Genomic DNA, 20,486 nt, shown 5'->3' with positions numbered 1-20,486 from the left:
AGCAATGGACAACTGTACTACTATATACTGATGGTCACCAAAATGCAGCACTGTACTACTGGTATACTGGTCCTTACAATGCAGCAAAGATATTGAGCACTGATCCGGAGAATAGAACTGAGTCTGGCATGGAGCTGCAAGATACAGCAATAGACAACTGTACTGTACTACTATATACTGGTGGTCACCACAATGCAGCACTGTACAACTATATACTGGTCCCCACAATGCAGCAAAGATATTGAGCACTGACTCGGAGAATAGAACCGAGTCTGACATGGAGCTGCAAGATACAGCAATGGACACCTGTACTGTACTACTATATACTGTTGGTCACCACAATGCAGTACTGTACTACTATATACTAGTCCCCACAATGCAGCAAATATATTGAGCACTGATTAGGAGAATAGAACGGAGTCTGACACGGAACTGCAAGATACAGCAATGGACAACTGTACTGTACTACTATATACTGGTGGTCACCACAATGCAGCACTGTACTACTATATACTGGTCCCCACAATGCAGCAAAGATATTGAGCACTGATCAGGAGAATAGAACAGAGTCTGACACGGAGCTGCAAGATACAGCAATGGACAACTGTACTACTATCTACTGGTAGTCACCACAATGCAGCACTGTACTACTATATACTGGTCCCCACAATGCAACACACTGAGCACAGATATTGAGCTTTTTAAGCAGAGAACGTAGCCACGTCCTCTCCGCTCAATCGACAATACACAAGTGAAAATGGTGGCGACGCGCGGCTCTTTATATGGAATCCGAATCTTGTGAGAATCCGACAGCGGGATGATGACGTTTTCCCCCGTTCGGCTTTGCGTGTTAGACGGGAAGAACCGAGGCTGCCTCGGACCCGTGTAAACCACATGAAGTTCGGCGGGGGGTTCAGATCTCGACGAACCGAACCCGCTCATTTCTAATATATATATATCTATATACAGTATGTATATATATATATATATATATATATATATAGAGTAAAGATACACTCGGCACTCCGCCAAATAAATGTAGACATCTTGCCCGGTGCCTTCCTTCTGAGTTTGATATAAGTATGGTATGTAGGCGGCACTCGTGGACTTAATTCAAATAAGAAACCCGGACACTCCTGGGTTGAATACAACGTTTCGGATTTATTATCCTTCGTCAGGTATATAACAAATGCAAGAAATCAAGCTTACCTTTATGCAGTTAAGAAACACCAAGTGAAAGTGAAAGTAAGTGCAAAAACACTCCCCATGCTGCTGCTGCTGACGTCATCACCAATAGACGGCGCCTGAGCAGTGACTGGGACAAAGTGAAAATGAAAGTGAAAGTAAAAACCGTTACCATGGTTACAATGATACATTGTACAAACGGACATTACTACAAATGATCTTACAGCAATACTACAAAAAATAGCAACATAACCATTATAAGAAACAATTAAAGGAAATCATTTCATTCAGTCCATGCGGGGAAACGGTATTCAAAAGATGTATCCATTTAATTTCTAACTGCAGAAGGATCTTTCCTCTATCACCCCCCCTGATATCTTCCTTGACATGGTCCAACATCATGTAGCGTAATGAGGAGAGACTGTGCTTGCAAGTTTTAAAATGTTTGGCAACAGGCTGATCTATGTTTTTCCCTTCCAATATCTGGTTAATGGCACTGCGGTGTTGTGCCATTCTTTCTTTGAACTGGCACACCGTTTTGCCTATGTAATATAAGCTGCAAGGGCACCTAATGCAGTAGATCACATATTTGCTGGTGCAAGTAAAAACATGTTTTAATTTGATCTGTTTACCACTATGTGGATGCCTGATATAATTGCCGGTGTCCAGATAGGTGCAAGTAGTGCAACCTAAGCACCTGTAGTTTCCTGGTTTTTTAGTCATGAAGTGTTTAGGATATGTGGGTGACATGTTAGCAATGTCAACATGTATCACATGGTCCCCGATGTTTTTACCCCTTGTATAACAAGGTAGTAACGCACTTTCAGACAATTCTGCAAGGTCTGGGTCTGCTTGGACTACTGGCCAAACCCTTTTAGCGGTACTGACAATGGTCTTAGTAGATACCGTGTAATTGTTGACCCAAATCATGGTAGTGTCTATTTTATTAGGTTTGGGACAGGTGATATTCTTTACTTTAGGTGCTTTGAGTGCCTTAATTTTAGCTGATTGTAAATCCTTGTTGCTGTACCCCCTTTCTAGAAATTTTTTAGTCATAAGTTCCATTTTATTCACCTCATCAACAGGATCACTGCAAATGCGGTGAACCCGTAAGAATTGCGAATAGGGGAGACCTCTTTTAAGGGAGCTCGGATGGTGGCTGGAGGCATGCAGCATATTGTTGCAATCAGTGGGTTTCTGGTAAATAGATGTACTGAAGTCAACACCACGTATTTTTACCTCTACATCTAAAAAATGTATGTTTTCCTTTTGAATGTTCCACGTAAACTTGATGTGTCTGTCCCTACTAGGGACAGACACATCAAGTTTACGTGGAACATTCAAAAGGAAAACATACATTTTTTAGATGTAGAGGTAAAAATACGTGGTGTTGACTTCAGTACATCTATTTACCAGAAACCCACTGATTGCAACAATATGCTGCATGCCTCCAGCCACCATCCGAGCTCCCTTAAAAGAGGTCTCCCCTATTCGCAATTCTTACGGGTTAACCGCATTTGCAGTGATCCTGTTGATGAGGTGAATAAAATGGAACTTATGACTAAAAAATTTCTAGAAAGGGGGTACAGCAACAAGGATTTACAATCAGCTAAAATTAAGGCACTCAAAGCACCTAAAGTAAAGAATATCACCTGTCCCAAACCTAATAAAATAGACACTACCATGATTTGGGTCAACAATTACACGGTATCTACTAAGACCATTGTCAGTACCGCTAAAAGGGTTTGGCCAGTAGTCCAAGCAGACCCAGACCTTGCAGAATTGTCTGAAAGTGCGTTACTACCTTGTTATACAAGGGGTAAAAACATCGGGGACCATGTGATACATGTTGACATTGCTAACATGTCACCCACATATCCTAAACACTTCATGACTAAAAAACCAGGAAACTACAGGTGCTTAGGTTGCACTACTTGCACCTATCTGGACACCGGCAATTATATCAGGCATCCACATAGTGGTAAACAGATCAAATTAAAACATGTTTTTACTTGCACCAGCAAATATGTGATCTACTGCATTAGGTGCCCTTGCAGCTTATATTACATAGGCAAAACGGTGTGCCAGTTCAAAGAAAGAATGGCACAACACCGCAGTGCCATTAACCAGATATTGGAAGGGAAAAACATAGATCAGCCTGTTGCCAAACATTTTAAAACTTGCAAGCACAGTCTCTCCTCATTACGCTACATGATGTTGGACCATGTCAAGGAAGATATCAGGGGGGGTGATAGAGGAAAGATCCTTCTGCAGTTAGAAATTAAATGGATACATCTTTTGAATACCGTTTCCCCGCATGGACTGAATGAAATGATTTCCTTTAATTGTTTCTTATAATGGTTATGTTGCTATTTTTTGTAGTATTGCTGTAAGATCATTTGTAGTAATGTCCGTTTGTACAATGTATCATTGTAACCATGGTAACGGTTTTTACTTTCACTTTCATTTTCACTTTGTCCCAGTCACTGCTCAGGCGCCGTCTATTGGTGATGACGTCAGCAGCAGCAGCATGGGGAGTGTTTTTGCACTTACTTTCACTTTCACTTGGTGTTTCTTAACTGCATAAAGGTAAGCTTGATTTCTTGCATTTGTTATATACCTGACGAAGGATAATAAATCCGAAACGTTGTATTCAACCCAGGAGTGTCCGGGTTTCTTATTTGAATTAAGTCCACGAGTGCCGCCTACATACCATACTTATATATATATATATATATATATATACATTTACATATACATCATAAAATAGCACCCTTAGGTCTATTCACTGACTAAGCCTTGGATGGAGATAAAGTCGCTGGAGATAAAGTCTCAGCCGATCGTCTCCTAACTACTATGCCACAGGCTGTGTTCGAAAAATAACATTTAGGAGGCAATTGGCTGGTACTTTGTCTCCAGTGACTTTATCTCCATCCAAGGCTTAGTAAATAGATTAGTCTTGGACCAATTAACCATCGGATTCCAGTCTCTACAACAGCATTAGTTTAGCTCAATATTGCATGCTGGAATGTTTAGCTGAATATACAGTAGTTCAATATAGCATGCTGGAATGTCTCTGCCGCTATTCAGCTCTTACCCACCGGGTATATTGCGGGATAGCGCCATGCTCCACTTCACTTGTATTAAGCACCGCTGATATTAATACCATGTATTGTTTGTTTGGGGGTGCAGTATTGCTCCACAGGCCCCCGATCTCTGTCCGTATTTGGTAATCTAGTGCACAAATAATATCGCCAGCAGGTTCCATGTGCTTTGCCGTCCGGTCCTAATAGATGCTGGTTACCGGGTGGGAGCTACCTGTTCTGGCATAGTTCAGAGTCCATGGTAAGGAGGGAGAGCGCTGTCACTGGTGCAGAGCAGTGGATCCGTTACATGTCCAGGTGCAGGATCAGAAGTTTCTTATCGCGTTTCTCCGTTCTTTTGGTATAACGGTTTCCTCAGAAGGTGTTTTGATCAGTAGTCAAAGTCCATGTATTTAACTAGTGTGCCTTCCAATGTGCTTTACCCTTTACTTATAGAATACAGGTGTGCTACAGCAGCCAGGTGCATCGTTACTTTTAAAACAAATCCATATACAATATAGTGATCAGCATGTTCACAAAGTCTATAACCAACTATTTTTTTTATATACTTTATACCTTTTCACACTGTCATGTTGTGCATAAATTAAGTTATATTTCTATATTCTTTTTATTCTATTTATGGCATAGCGTGTATAACAAACTGAGGATATGCACAATACAAATATAACAAAAACACATCTAATCTATGTAGCTCATATGCCCTACTGGTAGGGGCTCCCAGCCAGCAACCTATTGTTCCAGGTTTGACTCCCGTGTCTTCCAGAGAAACATGCATATTTATTATTTTGCTAATTTCTTTCAAAATCCTTCTAATATTTACTCCAGTTCGTTTTTCAATGCATGTTTTTCAATATAAATCCATTTCCCATAAGTACTAAATAAATAAATAAATAAATAAATAAATAAATAAATAAGCACACTATAAAGATCATAGTGTATTAGTGATAAACAAACTCTGAGTGCTCAGCACGGGAGTCAAAACTCCAGACACAGTATAATAGAAATTACCCAGAAAGGTGAAACATCATTATAAAAACCAATCTTATATAGGTAGCAGAAAAATATAAAAATAAAATCCTCACACTACTCACTATTGCCATTAATCTATTACCGTTGATGTAGAGCATTGTGAGGATATTTACATTACAAATATAGCAAAAAGCATATTGAAGCATTATATTGCACCTATGCCCTAGTGGTTAGGGCTCCCAGTTAACAACCCATTGGTCCAGGTTCAACTCCAATGTCCTCAAGAAAAATTGATGTATTTTTTGTTTTGCTATTTGTTTCAGAAGCCTTCTAATATATACTCCAGTTCACCTTTCCACATATATCCACTTCCCATAAGCTCTATATGTATAATAACCACACTATAGATGTCATAGTGTATTGGTACTGAATCATCTTTAGGCGAAGACAGTAGATCAATTTACACATGCATAGGATAGACCTAAGGATATCCTTACAAAGAAATAAGGATCAAATAAGGTTTGAGGTAAAAATATGGTAAAAAAGGGGCAGACTAGATGGGCCAAGTGGTTCTTATCTGCCGTCACATTCTATGTTTATACTTCACATGACTATGGTGTATTTTCTACAGTACATTGCTGCTGTACATTAATGTGGTACATTTTCATGCATGTACTAGCTGTATTTTCAATGTATATATTTATCCAGGTTCCCAGACCATGCACTCTCTAATAGCCAAACCACTGTGGTGGCTGGCCACACCCCAACTGGAGATAGACCACACCCCTAAGAATGAGCACCTACCACTGCATTGCCCTGGTGGGCCCTTCATGGCACAGTCCAACGCTGTCTTCAATGCTGCAGCAGGAACACTGGGTTCTGCAGCCTTACCAGGGCCAAATTAATAATGTGGTGGATGGAACTACAGTTCCATGCTTCCATAACAATAAGCCCATCATCATGACCGCCTGATGATTATCAGTTACCAGCTGGCCACACAAATCCATGGCCATAAATCATAAAAAAACATATTTTCCCCACCAAATGATGCAATTTTTCTAATTTTACATATTTAGGGAGATGGGACTGATGGTGTAGGGTGGTGTACACACCCATATATCACTGACCACAGCTCTCACAATAGGCACTTAATCATTTTCAGCTCCACGCCCATGTGGCCCTTAATCCAGCCTTGGACCAGACACTGACATTCACTATCTAGGCGTGAAGTTCCTCGGTTAGAATAGATATACAGTATTACATGTTTTCTATAGACTATTTCTTTTGCCATAACAGTATTACTCTAGCAATAGCTTTACAGCTTTGTTTCATTCATACTAGCCTTGACTGCACACTAGCAGTTCTTCATAACACACTGTTAATGGCACATATCACTCTTGCACCCTATCAAGTTCAAACACATGATTCCTAGAGGGATTTCCAATACTTGAATTCAGTAGAAAATACACAAAAAGCTTGTCACAATAAGCATGCAGCAGCATAACAGTATATGTTTCACTAGCTGACTAACAGCCAATTGTTCTTTTCCTAAATGCATATTATTTTCTATTTATTATTTATTTGCCTTATTATTTTATTATTTTCTCAGGTTGTGCTTTCACTTACAATGTATTAATTTATATTAACATAGTTCCTGTCCTCTTGCTATACATTACATGTTATGCCAGTCATATAGCTGCAGGGTCCACATAATTATCACAAATTTTGAGCAACAGCATGTGCTAGTATTGCCTGTTGAGTGAGTGAGGCGATAAGTGACAACATACAGTACCAGGGGAGCAAGTTCTTACGAGGTGCCCAGGCGCAAAAAAGACACATTACCCCAAACAGAAAAAAACTCCATATTGCCCAACACAGCAGACTTATATAACCTTTCCTTTCTCTAAATGAGAGGAGCTCCCAGGCCCTTCCTGCCCAGCAGTCCATCAGCAACTTAACGTGCAACCTCAGTGCTGTCTCCAACAAACTGTGCAGGCGGGATGGTGGGCGGATGTAAGATCCATGTTGTCACACCACCGTGTTGCCTAAGGTCTCTTCTGAACCACAGGGGCCGCAGTGAAAGGATGAACCAATCCAGCGTTGCTCCAGCCAAAGCTAGAAATGACAGTATGACTGCAACTCCATCAGAGTCCAGGCAGTGACCACATTGGTACTCCAACTGGCACTGCTCTTCAATGCCCCCTTGACAGCTGGTACCCAGAGGCCAATGTCTCCATTGCCTCCAGGAGTTTAACCACTATACGGCACTCTAGGACTGTCAAGTAAATAAGTGGGACAATTAGAAATACTATTAGAGAGAACAGATATCAATCTTTGCTACAATACTGTGCCAATCATGAAAACTTTTCAAGAGCTCATCTATCTATCTATTTCTTTACTATACACATTTAGAAACATAGATATAATATAATATATTGTTAAAGCAAAGATTACAATAGCTTTTATAGAGAACAGTAAAATCACTTACTTGCACTCAATCTGTTTTCAGCAAGTTGCTTGAATTCATCTGGTGTCTTTATTGATTTACTGATTCAGAAGCAGCATACTTGGGGTTCAATAAGGCAATTAAGAATGAAACTCATGTAGCGTGCAGTTAGATGAGCCAATATAAAGGATTTCCCCCCATGGAAGTTGTGAATGGCACCGACCTGTTAATAAATGAGCAGTTATTTATTATGCATGCTAGTTGAAAAACAAATATGCATGTATAATGACCAATACAACGATGTTTTTAAAAGAAAGAAGCATTTACTAAATAGATGTTTTACAGACTTTTAACACAAATACATTAAAAAAAGTTGTCTAAAAGAATATATAACACTATAGAATTGACTTTCGATTTACTGCATTAGGGTTTGATTAATTGTTACTAAATTTTCAAGGTCCATTTTAAGTGATATATTGTCATGCTAGCATCAGCAAGTCTGAATATACAATATTACAGCAGAATATCGTATCTCCCATATGTGAATGCAAAAATTGGAACAAGAGGCTTTACTATATCAGATGAAATAGGATATGTCCAGGGAATGTTTTTAGTACTGTCTTTTGTCCCACTCTGGTCCCATCTAACCACCCCTTCACTACCACATGCACGTGCCACCGATGGCATAGCAAAGGTCCAAGATCAACCCATCAAACTCCCCAAACACATGACATATCAAATCAAGGCAATATCTTCCTTCCATTCTTATTTTAAAATGTGCCATGGAGAGAGGCTCTGGGAACTGACTCAGTCCCTGTATCTGATACTGCATTTCCCCATTACTAATATGCAGTGAGCACAGGGACCTTGTCTACCAGTGACTGGGAGCTGCACCATTATCTGTAGGTAAGAAGTACTGTGGTAGAAGGACGCACTCAATGCAGAATTTAGAGCACTGAGTGCCTCTGCTACATGTGCACACCTGTAATTCAGACTCAAGCTGAGCAGGAGAGGCAGCAGGGACATACAGGAGGGACAGAGAGAGGCAGCAGGGACACAGGGAAAGAGGCAGCAGGGACATACTGTAAGGACAGAGAGCGGTAGCAGGGACATAGGGATAGAGGCAGCAAGAATGTAGGGACAGAGAGAGGCGGGGGAGCCATGGAACTTAGATTTGACTGGGTACAGGGGGAGCTGTGACTAAGAGTCTACATATGGAAATATCTCTGTCAAACGGACGTTAATTACCTCAAGTGAATAAGAATTGTGTTCATCTGTGGCTCCCTATTATATGGAGACTACTGAACTTCCTGACTGCGGAGGAAATTGACGTTGAGGGAGTTGGTGGTGTGGCTTGCAGGAGCTTAAGTAAAAGAGGAAGAAGGGATTTTGGTGTCAGTGGACTGCTTAGGCTCTTACCCAAAATTTCTGAACTTGACAATGACTTCTGATGAATGCGCTGTAAGTGATGTATAAGGGAGGATGTTACTAGGTGGTTAACGTCATTACATCTACTTATTATGGATTGACAAAGGCAACACACAGCTTGACACCTGTTGTCCGGATTTGTGGATAAATAATTCCACACCAAAGAGGTGGATTTTTGGGTATTTTGTCCAGGCATGACAATGGGCTTCTTCATCCCACGGACAACAGGTGTCTCCCCCGGTGCCTAATTTAATTACCTCAAGTGAATAAGAATTGTGTTCATCTGTGGCTCCCTATTATATGGAGTAAGGACTTTTAATTATTTTTGGTGTTGTGCGCCATTGTGAGGGATTTTTGTAAAAATGTGTCTATTTTATGTGGATATTTGTGGGGAACCGCTTTTCTCTCATAGGCTGCATTTCACCTAGTTGCGCAGTTAAGATCATCCATATATTTTATCTTGTTAATTTTCGTAGCAAAGCAGATGTTTACTGGGAATTGAAGTCTCTTAAACCTTAGGAAAAGTTATTGGGAATTAAAGCAATTAAAGGAACAAATACATTTTCACCTTTATCACATTCTGTCAACATAGTAGCCTTAATAACTTTACTTTGGGGTTGGGAATGGGTGACCGGCGGTCATAGTTGCCTCAATAACTTTTCATTGGAGTTGGGAATGGGTGACTGGCGGTCAGCATACCAACGCTGGGATCCCGGCCACAAGAATGCTAACTGGGGGCGAGCGCAGCAAATCCCTTTGTGGGTTCACTGCGCTTGCCACGCTGCGAGCTCGGTGGCTCACATGGACACCCACGAGTAGGAATAGTCCTGAGACCCATGCCGGTATTTTGACAGCCTGGATCCCGGCGTCGGAATGCTGACTGCCGGGGTCCCGACCGCTGGGATCATAACTACATCCTTTTTCTTCTAAATGATTTAACTTTTAGTCATGTTCCATTGCACAATTTAGGCAGATTCAAGTTCCTCATCAGTATTATTGGCACAACAACTTTAAGGTTATAAGATGTGTGGGTAATCCTGATGCTGAAAGATTATTAAGCAATTCAGGAGGATAGTGCACTGCATCGTCAACAGTGTTTATAGAATTGTAAACTGTCATCAGTCTGGAAGTCTCTCTATATATTTGTTAAAAGAGTGAACTTGCTTGTTCCTGGATGCAAGGATCACATGTTCACATAAAAATACGTTGTCTTGAGTGGCAATTGTCTTGACATGTCATGGTTAGAGGGGAAACCACAAGGTAAATTGGGGATGACCCTTGTGGTTTTTTCCATTTAAGCGATTCTCACCATAAAAGTGAATGGAGCCGAGATGCTCCATTCATTCCTTTGGGCAAACTGTGATAGGCAGAGCCCTGGGAGGCCATAGCCACTCAGGAAGCTGTTGCTATGACAGTGGCTCATGATTGGCTGCCGGGTCCCACTAGTGACATTAGTCACGTGGTGCTCAGTATTCGCAGAGCAGAAGTGTATGTGAATACATGCACTTCTACATGTACATTTTGGATCAGGTTTTTTCCGTTTCATTTTTCTAATCCCTGAGATGCTTACATGGGTGGAAGAAGACCAATCTACACTGGATTAGATTAATATATATGAGGGAGTTGGTGGTGTGGCTTGCAGGAGCTTAAGTAAAAGAGGAAGAAGGGATTTAGGTGTCAGTGACTGCTTAGGCTCTTACCCAAAGTTTCTGAACTTGACAATGACTTCTGATGAATGCGCTGTAAGTGACGTATAAGGGAGGATGTTACTAGGTGGTTAACGTCCTTACATCTACTTATTATGGATTGACAAAGGCAACACACAGCTTGACACCTGTTGTCCGGATTTGTGGATAAATTATAATTGTGGATAAATAATAATTATATATATATATATATATATATATATATATATATAATTGTGGATAAATAATAATTATATATCAGTGGCAGTTTTTACCTATACGCTGCAGTACTGCAGCCCCCCCAGGTAAAATCCACCACCCAGCTCACTGTCACTGAAGCCAGATGCAGTACATGAGACTGCACTGGCTTCACGGTGACTGGCAGTGACTTCCTATTGAAAGTCCTACCTGCCAGTCACAGACACTACAGGCAATCCTTATGGGAGGTGTTTCCTCCATCCGGGACTGCCAGACTAGGCTACAATAGGCAGAGAGCTATGTAGGACTTCCTGTAGGAAGCCAGCTCCCTGTCTCGTCAGTCCTAACCAGCATCTATGGGCTGCTGCTGATGCAGTCTGTTTTGCGCATGCGCAGTACCATCGCTGCTACTGCACATGTGTGGGCCCCAGAGCCTGTGAACATGCTGTAGCACAGATGCCGGTACTCAGGCAGTGGTGGGGACAAGGAGGGTGACACCCGACAGCATGGAAAGTGGCATCCCTCCTCCTCAAACAAGGTAGGAGCTGCCGCTTCTTATGATTGATATATCCTTGATAACGCTGAAATGATAACTTTAGAGTACTTTAACAGAGGCTATCCAATGTATGCTATACTGGTGTCACATGATATTGCTTGTTATTATTACTGGTTAGATTGCAACCGCATCTGCGCACAGACCACCCCATACATTTGCTACTACTCATTGCCAGATCAATGATGGTACTGCAGCTGCAGGTCAACTTTCACAGTGGTAAATTAACCATAGTCAACACAGGGAGTCAGGTCCATTTCTAGGTGACTAGCCCATCCCCTGCTCTGATCTGATTTCCTAGTCAACTCCCTGCCACTGGTACCTCAGTTACAGTGCATCTGGGTGGTGCAATGTGTATATCACAACAGCTGCACTGTGAATTGGGAAGGAGGAGGAGGGAGGGTGAATGAGTAGCAGAAGAAGAAAGAGAAGGAAGACAGAGGTGGAGAATAGAAGAGAATATAGGGTCTGATTGTGAGTCACATGTAATGTGGTTGCAATGTTGGCTGCTTATAGCAATCTGAAGTTCCAGGCAAATATTGTTATTCAGATATATTGTTAACAATATATTGTTATTCAGAGTCAGAAGCATCTATGGGTTGTATCCTATTAACCCTGATTCTGCTTCAGCCCATCAAAATGGCCAGATATATCGTGATTAATTATCAATTGATAATCGTGACCAATTATCATTATTGCGGTATCCAATTAGAGGCCGTTTATTTGATCAGCCGAAATTATACCCGTGATCACACTAAAACACATGGGTTCGGGGATAAGTCCCAGATCCCATGTGTTTTCGAGGCTCCGCTGGCCCCTTATCACGGCTTATACTTCATGTGCCTAAGGCACCATAAGCATAATCCTCGATAAGTGCCGGCATCAGGAGTGCTGGCAATCCTATTAGCAACGGGAAAGTACTGCTGCTAATAGGATACCGCCCCATGGGGATAATTCCAAGTTGATCGCAGCAGGAAATTTTTTAGCAGTTGGGCAAAACCATGTGCACTGCAGGTGTGGCAGATATAACATGTGCAGAGAGAGTTAGATTTGGGTGGGTTATTTTGTTTCTGTGCAGGGTAAATACTGGCTGCTTTATTTTTACACTGCAAATTAGATTGCAGATTGAACACACCCCACCCAAATCTAAGGGGCCCTACTCACTGGCCGACCCGCCGCCGAGCTGCCCGACGAGCGACCCGGCGGCGGGGGGGCAGTGACGGGGGGAGTGAAGTTTCTTCACTCCCCCCGTCACGCGGCTGCATTGAAGTGCAGGCAAATATGGACGAGATCGTCCATATTGGCCTGCATGCACAGCCGACGGGAGACCAGCGATGAACGAGCGCGGGGCCGCGCATCGTTCATCGCTGGAGTCTCCACACTGAAAGATATGAACGAGTTCTCGTTCATTTATGAACGAGATCGTTCATATCTTTCAAAAAATCGGCCAGTGTGTAGGGCCTATAACTCTCTCTGCACATGTTATATATGACTCACCTGCACTGCACATGGTTTTGCCCAGTTGCTAACAGAATTCCTGCTGCAATCAACTTGGAATTACCCCCCATGTGTCTGCACTGCTACGTGGCCTCAGGTTGCAATGGCAGCCACCACAGTATTATCAGCATTTGTACTAGCCCAATCCTTGGTGAAGGAAATCTGACTGGACATACCTCTGCATACACTCAGCTCAGAATATAAGACCATGACAGAACCATGGCAAATTTATTATTCTAGTTTAAGGTATGAGGCCCACAACATATGCACAGTTGGCTCAAAATCAATTGCTCTGACTTCATTCAGAATTATGTGCAATGTAGAATCAGCCCATAAATGTCTAGAATTTCAAATGACTATGCCTATCCTGTATTGTTGCTTCAAAATATGAGATACCATGCTAATAAGCATGGCTTGTATTTTGTGTACATAAAGACTGAGGGCCTAAAACCAGGCAAAACCATGTGAGAAAGTCACGTGGTGCGTGACGAAACTGGTTATGACTCCTCAATTCTTTTTTACTTCTACACTCTGCCTAACAAGCATTTTGCATGACAAGCACTTTCATCTATATTTATAGACCGATATTGGCCTTGCAGCCACTGCAGTGGCTTATATTCTCTGCACACCGCAGCTGACATCGAGGCCCGCCGAGCGGCATTGGCAACTCAGTCTCCATAGCGGCTCTTCTATACCTCCAGCAGCGTCTCCGTGTAGGACTCCGCCCGGTGCAAGCTTTGCACTCTTCCTCCCAGTGACAGCTACGTGGTTGGCAGCGCAGGATAATCTAACCGAGGACGCTCGGTTAGAAACCAGCCCACGGGAGAGGTAATTTTGACTTTATCTGACATTGGAGTATTTCTACATACCGGAGCTCCATCAATACATTCATGGGACTGCAATTACCAGTCTAAAACTTATGAATTACTCCACATTCTAATAATTCATTCATATCCAGGATACAATACTGTTTCTACTTGTTGGATACAAATGTTGCATATTGTTACCGCTCACATCACAAGTGCTTGTTTTATCTGATATCCAGTACAGGGTATTTTACTACTTTCCCTATAAGGTTTAAGTCCAGACTATGGGGTATATGCAATTCACGGCGAATCGCGGCAATTTTTCGCCGTTTTTTAATTCGACTAAATTCGCCAGGTGAATTCCGGAAGGTGGCTTCCGGAATTCACCATATTCAATGAAAAACGGATTCGCCAGAGTCGCGGGCGAAAATCGGCCGATTTGGCGGATTTTGCCGCGATTTTAAAAAACGGTAAAAAACTGGAAAAACCCGGAAAAAAAAAATGGCGTGGGGTCCCCCCTCCAAAGCATAACCAGCCTCGGGCTCATCGAGCTGGTCCTGGTTCTAAAAATCCGGGGAAAAATTGGCCAGGGATCCCCCGTATTTTTAAAACCAGCACCGGGCTCTGCGCCTGGTGCTGGTGCCAAAAATACGGGGGACAAAAAGAGTAGGGGTCCCCCGTATTTTTAACACCAGCATCGGGCTCCACTAGCTGGACAGATAATGCCACAGCCGGGGGTCACTTTTATGCCGTGCCCTGCGGCCGTGGCATTAAATATCCAACTAGTCACCCCTGGCCGGGGTACCCTGGGGGAGTGGGGACCCCTTCAATCAAGGGGTCCCCCCCCCCAGCCACCCAAGGGCCAGGGGTGAAGCCCGAGGCTGTCCCCCCCCATCCAATGGGCTGCGGATGGGGGGGCTGATAGCCTTTTGTGATAATAAAAAGATATTGTTTTTTCCAGTAGTACTACAAGTCCCAGCAAGCCTCCCCCGCAAGCTGGTACTTGGAGAACCACAAGTACCAGCATGCGGGAGAAAAACGGGCCCGCTGGTACCTGTAGTACTACTGGGAAAAAAATACCCCAGAAAAAACAGGACACACACACCGTGACAGTAAAACTTTATTACACACTACCGACACACACATACTTACCTATGTTGACACGCCGACTGCCACGGTCTCCGACGATCCGAGGGTACCTGTGAAAAAATGATACTCACCTTCCAGCGTCCAGAGATAAATCCACGTCCAGAGAGATAAATCCACGTACTTGTAAAAAAAAAAGAAAACGCAAATACCCGCTCCATACCGGACTAGAAAGGGGTCCCATGCTTTCACATCAGACCCCTTTCTCCCGAATGCCGGGACATCACGAGACTCCTGTCACTGAAGTCCCTTCAGCCAATCAGGAAGCGCTACTTCCGTGGCGCTCACCTGATTTGCTGTGCGCTGTCTGTACTGTGACAGCACATCGCAAAGCCGCTCCATTACTTTCAATGGTGGGAACTTTGCGGGTAGCGGTGGGGTCACCTGCCGGTCAGCCGCTGACCGGCGGGTGACCTTACCGCTAGCCGCTAAGTTCCCACCATTGAAAGTAATGGAGCGGCTTTGCGATGTGCTGTCACAGTACAGACAGCGCACAGCCAATCAGGTGAGCGCAACGAAGTTGCGCTTCCTGATTGGCTTAGAGACCTTTCTGTGACAGCTGTCACTGACAGGTCTCATTCGTGGAAAGGTGTCCCATGTGTCAGCATGGGACCCCTTTCAGTCCGGCATGGAGCGGGTGTTCGGTTTGTTTTTTTGCCAAGTATGTGGATTTATCTCTGGACCATGGCTGAGGTGAGTATATTGATCTTTTCTTTTCAGGTATCCGTGGATTCTACATGGAGAAGAGGACCGATGTCGGCGTGTGAACATAGGTAAGTATGTGTGTGTCGACGTATGAAATAAAGTTTTACTGTCGACGGTGTGTGTGTCCTGTTTTTATTTGGGTATTTTTTTCCCAGTAGTACTACAGGTACCAGCGGGCCCGTTTTTCTCCCGCATGCTGGTACTTGTGGTTCTCCAAGTACCAGCTTGCGGGGGAGGCTTGCTGGGACTTGTAGTACTACTGGAAAAAACAATATCTTTTTATTATCACAAAAGGCTATCAGCCCCCCCATCCGCAGCCCATTGGATGGGGGGGGGACAGCCTCGGGCTTCACCCCTGGCCCTTGGGTGGCTGGGGGGGGGGACCCCTTGATTGAAGGGGTCCCCACTCCCCCAGGGTACCCCGGCCAGGGGTGACTAGTTGGATATTTAATGCCACGGCCGCAGGGCACGGCATAAAAGTGACCCCCGGCTGTGGCATTATCTGTCCAGCTAGTGGAGCCCGATGCTGGTGTTAAAAATACGGGGGACCCCTACTCTTTTTGTCCCCCGTATTTTTGGCACCAGCACCAGGCGCAGAGCCCGGTGCTGGTTTTAAAAATACGGGGGATCCCCTGTCAATTTTTTCCCCGCATTTTTAGAACCAGGACCAGCTCGAAGAGCCCGAGGCTGGTTATGCTTTGGAGGGGGGACCCCACGCCATTTTTTTTTATGATTTCACCGTTCCAGCATAAAAAAAAAAAAATAAAAAAAAAAAATATTTTAAAAAATATATAAATAATATTTGTGCTTCCAAAAAAAAAAAAAAAAGTACCTAATCCCTTCTAATATAAATAGATCTGCTATTCCCCAAAAAAAACACAAAAAAAAACATGTTTAAAATTTTTTTATTTGTTTTCACCCTCCAAAGTGTGGCGGATTGAAAATGACGAATTTGCTGTCTAAAAGCACCTCTGTCGAATTTCCAAACTTGAATTGAATATGCTTTGGTCGAATTGCAGCACTTGTATCATTGCAGAAAAGTCGAATTTGCAAAAATTCGAATTTCAAAAAGTCGAATTTTGAAAGTCCGTTTTTTGGTCGGAAAGCACTGAATTGCATAGGCGATTTTTTTTTTTGGTCGAAAATGACCCGAAATTCGACAATTTCGGGAATTCGACCGCAATTGCATATACCCCTATATGTTTTATTGTATGTAAGTTCCTTCATTGTCATATTACATTTGTTCGTGTTTCCAATTTCATCGCGCAGCTGAGTTCTTTTTTCAAAACCATGTGCACTGCAGGTGGGACAGATATAACATGTGCAGAGAGAGTTAGATATGGTTTTTTTGTTTGTTTCTGTAAATACTGACTGCTTTATTTTTACACTGCAATTTAGATTTCAGTTTGAACACACCCCACCCAAATCTAACTCTCTCTGCACGTTATATCTGCCCCACCTGCACCGCACATGGGGGGGTAATTCCAAGTTGATCGCTTCAGCAAATTTTTTAGCAGTTGGGCAAAATCATGTGCACTGCAGGTGGGGCAAATGTAACATGCACAGATAGAGTTAGATTTGGGTGGGGTGTGTTCAAACTGAAATCTAAATTGCAGTGTAAAAATAAAGCAGCCAGTATTTACCCTGCACAGAAACAAAATAACCCACCCAAATCTAACTCTCTCTGCACATGTTATATCTGCCCCACCTGCAGTGCACATGGTTTTGCCCAACTGCTAAAAAAAATTCCTGCTGCGATCAACTTGGAATTACCCCCATGGTTTTGCCTATTAGAGAAAAATGTTGCCGTTGTGATCAGGTCTGAATTAAGCCCTGAGAGACACAATCAATAAGAATTAGAGATATGCGCCGGCCCAAATCTTGGGTTTTTGGTTTTAGTATTGGATCTGTATTGCCTTCGTGTTTTTGGATCTGTATTGGTTTTAGCCAAAAGCGTCCTTGCGGGTTTTGGTCTTTCTTTTTTTATTTTTATTTTAAATCATAAAATCAGCTAAAATCACATAATTTGGGCCTGTTTTTGTTCCTACAGTATTATTAACCTCAATAACATTTATTTACAGTCAGTTCCTCTCTATTCTTTTTTTTAAAGTAGGATTAAGTTCTTCTGTTCCTGAAAGATATCTTCGACCTGGAGAAGATTCGCTAATCATCCGTTAAAAATTTTTTCAAAGTAGGATCAAGTTCTTAATTTCCTGAAAGATATCTTCGACCTAGAAAAAGTTTGCTAATCATCTGTTCAAATTATTTTCAAAGTACAGGTATGATCAGGTTCTTCTGTTCCTGAAAGGTATCTTTGACCTGGAGAAGGTTCGCTATTCAAGTGTGGAGCTTTTGTCAGAAGATATCATGCAATGTTAGACTTGTTCACACCATTGCACAAAGATGTTTGGGGCGTATACCAGAGCAGGCTCACTGAAACCAATTTGTGTCCAATCCATCTAAAACATGATAATCCTAGTGACATCTTCAGAGCACCTGTCGCTAACACACAGTGTGTGCAGCCATTTTGTGCCACATCCTCGTGAATATTGATAACCATAGGGAGCAAATCATAAATGGCAGCTCCCAGTGTGAATGAGTGATAGCTATGCAATATATTTTTTGTACATCTAATAGAAAGGTGGTGGCCATGTTTGTAGAGGTGCTAATAGTACACACTGTAAACAGATGTTTGTTTTTTTGTGCTGTGGGTGGTTGCTCTGGATAATGGGACATAGGGTGTGTACACAAGGTGAGATAAATCTGTGAGATTTTGACTATATAGTCAAAATCTTATGAAAAGTTAGTCATGGTGCTAAGCAGCTTGCGATACAGATTCGATCCCGATGCGCGCTCCCGTGGGGTCGGTATCGTAAGGCTAGATAGACTGTGCAGGCAAGTCAATCTTGACTATCTAGTATACTATCTAGTACAAAGTATAGTCAAAATTGTCACTTAGTCAAAATCGTACATAGACAAAATCTCAAGCACAGATAGTCAAAATCTGTGCTATCTGGGCTCTGGGGGAGTTCAAGGGAAATCGCATAGTCAAAATTGAACATAGCAGGGATCTCACCGTGTGTACACACCCTAAGATTTGCTGTTCAACATCAGAGAAAGGTAGCCTGTGGCTCTCCAGCTGAACTATAACTCCCAGTATCCATTCTGTTTACTGGCCCTGCTGGAAGCTGTTTGACAACAATGGGTGGAGTGTCTCAGGTTGCCTCAGCCAGCTTTACACACAGTATGTACCATGTTGTAAATATGTATGTTTTTGACCAATATACACAACTCATTTTTGTATTAATTAACTAGATCAGGGCCCAAGGTAGGTAGAGTGTGTTTGTAGTGGAAGAAAGGATTGCTTAGTAATTTGATTTAATTTGTTTGATTTTAAAAATTGAAATTAATCATTGGGGGCATTGGTGATGGTGTTTTTGCATAGACAATTATTTTTATTGGTTATTGCACATTTTCTTTGATTTTACATGCCCTGGCTTAAGCCATCTATGCCCTTGGGCATCGGCCTTAGTAGATGATATTCCTCTGAATTGTTAGTCCTCCATATCTATCAACAAACATGAATCATGTGTGGTACAGCACACACCACAATTTGTACAGTGTCACAATACTTGCATGAGTTAGAGTATGAGTTAGAGATAATAATCTAACGCTACGGTTTACTTTCAACTACAGTGTTACACAATACGTGTATGAGTCAGAAATAGTAATCGAATACTGCGGTTTAATTTCACCAACAGTGTCGCACGAGTACGAAATATAACATATTACGGTGGTACCATTTTTACCCACAGTTTCGCACAATACATGTATGAGTATGAAAATAAAATAAAAAAATTGTATAGTACACTGGGGTACAGCATAGGGATGGACATCGTATTGCAATGTTTTTGTTGCAATGGTAGTTTCACCATTCGATGGCGGCGTTCTGATATTTGCTGCCATCTAATGGTACACATTTCATAGCAATGGTCGTGCCACAGGTCCCATCTCTGGCCACTATACTACAGAGGGTTGCTCATGCGCAAACAGAACTTTTTTTTCACATGTGCTAATCAAATAATTTTTTTTCTTCTATTGAATTCTTTTGATACGATGGTCAGTTACCATCATATAAAAAGATTCGATGGTGCAAGCCAAGCCATCATTTGATGGTGGACTTCTGATGTCCATCCCTGGTACAGAACAAACATTTTTTTAAAATAATTATATTTTAGGTTTTTTAGCATTTATTATTTTAGTTTTACACTGGGGTGGAGCCCCTGGATGAAAGGGCAGATCACCCCTAGGTGGACAGAGCACCCCTTGTCAGATACACCAGATGACAGACAAAGCAACTCTGGACTAAAACTAATAGGACACATCAGCCCCTGGATGTACACACAGTATACTGGGTTTTAACACTGGGCAGAGCCCCTGGATGTATATGGACAGATCACCCCTTGTCAGATACAGCAGATAACAGACAGAGCACCCCTGGACTGATACTGATAGGACTCACCAGCCCCTGGATATACACACAGTATACTGGGTTTTAACACTGAGGTAGAGCCCATGGATGTATATGGCTTATGGACAGACCACCCCTTGTCAGATACACCACTTAATGACAGACAGAGCATGCCTGGACTGATACACCAACCCCACAGCAGCCAGCAGCCCCACGCTCAACAGCCCCAGGAAAGAGACGGACATGCCCTTTCAGTGTACTCTCCACAGCTGGAGTATAAATGGCACTAATCA

General features: G+C 42.5%; 1 protein-coding gene across 10 annotated transcripts in view; it reads right to left on the bottom strand.

Moving 5' to 3' along the window:
* The window catches only part of LOC134927784 (poly(rC)-binding protein 3-like), a 2,026,162-nt gene that overhangs the window by 1,155,662 nt on the left and 850,014 nt on the right, over positions 1–20,486 (bottom strand). For all 10 annotated transcript variants that reach the window (XM_063922741.1, XM_063922740.1, XM_063922743.1 and 7 more), the window contains one exon: positions 7,747–7,927. The gene's annotated coding sequence lies outside the window, so the exon portion shown is untranslated. The remainder of the gene's footprint in view (positions 1–7,746; positions 7,928–20,486) is intronic.

This window comes from Pseudophryne corroboree, chromosome 5, assembly GCF_028390025.1.
Source record: "Pseudophryne corroboree isolate aPseCor3 chromosome 5, aPseCor3.hap2, whole genome shotgun sequence".
Taxonomy (NCBI): Eukaryota; Metazoa; Chordata; class Amphibia; order Anura; family Myobatrachidae; genus Pseudophryne; species Pseudophryne corroboree.
The sequence above is the reverse complement of the archived record's forward strand: the minus strand, read 5'-3'. Positions and strand labels throughout refer to the sequence as shown.